A 1,421-nucleotide genomic window follows, 5' to 3' on the forward strand; every position below is an offset into this window, starting at 1 on the left:
CTTGCTCTGTCGCCAGGTGCCAGGCTGGAGTGCAGTGGCGCTATCTCAGCTCACTGCAACCTCTGCCTCCTGGGTTCAAGGAATTCTCCTGCCTCAGCCTCCCTAGTAGCTGGGATTACAGGCGCCCGCCACCACGCCCAGCTAATTTTTCTATTTTTAGTAGAGAGAGGGTTTCACCATCTTAGCCAGGCCAGTCTGGAACTCCTGACTTTAGGTGATCTGCCCACCTCGGGCTCCCAAAGTGCTGGGATTACAGGCATGAGCCACCACGCCTGCCCTCACCTATGTTTTATAGTACCTGTAGATGATCGCCATCTACATCAGTGAATTTTCTGGCTTTTGCAACATGGTGATTTTCTAATTCTTTCCTTCTACTTTCCTTTTTTTTTTTGGACAGAGTTTTGCTCTTGTCATCCAGGCTGGGGTGCAGTGGTGCGATCTCAGTTCACCTCAGCCTCCACCTCCCATGTTCAACAGATTATCCTGCCTCAGTCTTCCAAGTAGCTGGGATTACAGGCACCCACCACCACACTCAGCTAATTTTTGTGTTTTTAGTAGAGATGGAGTTTCACCATGTTGGTCAGGCTGGTCTTGAACTCCTGACCTCATATGACCCACCAGCCTTGGCCTCCTAAAGTGTTGGGATTACAGGAGTAAGCCACCACAACCGAATCTCACTCTGTTGTCCAGATGCCCAGGCTGGAGTGCAGTGTCGTGCAGCCCCCGCCTCCTGGGTTCAAGCCTTTCTCCTGCCTCAGCCTCCCAAGTAGCTGGGATTACAGGTGCCCACCACCACACCTGGCTAATTTTTGTATTTTTAGTAGAAACGGGGTTTCATCGTGTTGCCTAGGCTTCCCTCGAATCCCTGATCTCCAGTGATCCACTCACCTTGGCCTCACAAAGTGTTGGGATTACAGTGGTGTGCCATAACACTGAGCTAATTTTTGTATTTTAGGTAGAGACGGGGTTTCACCATGTTGGCCAGCTGGTCTTGAACTCCCAACCTGGGGTGATCCGCCCACCTTGTTCTTTCAAAGTGCTGGGATTATAGGCACGAGCCAGCACACCTGGCCTGTAATTATTTATTTGAACTTTTTTCCATTACTTTTTTGTTTTGTAAAGATGGAGTTTAACTATGTTGCCCAGGCTGGTCTTGAACTCCTGGGTTCAAGTGATCCTCCTACGTTGGTCTCCCTAAGTGCTGGGATTACAAGCATGAGCCACTAATCATGGCCTATTTGAGTTTTTCTTTAAATTTTTTTTTTTATTTCCATAGGTTATGGGAACAGGTGGAGCTTGGTTATATGAGCAAGTTTATAGTGGTGATTTGTGAGATTTTGGTGCACCCATCACCCAAGCAGTATACACTGCAGCCTATTTGCAGTCTTTTTTTTTTTTTTTAATGGAGTTTCGCTCTTGTT

Source organism: Cebus imitator, unplaced genomic scaffold (assembly GCF_001604975.1).
Source record: "Cebus imitator isolate Cc_AM_T3 unplaced genomic scaffold, Cebus_imitator-1.0 Scaffold234, whole genome shotgun sequence".
NCBI classification, from domain to species: domain Eukaryota; kingdom Metazoa; phylum Chordata; class Mammalia; order Primates; family Cebidae; genus Cebus; species Cebus imitator.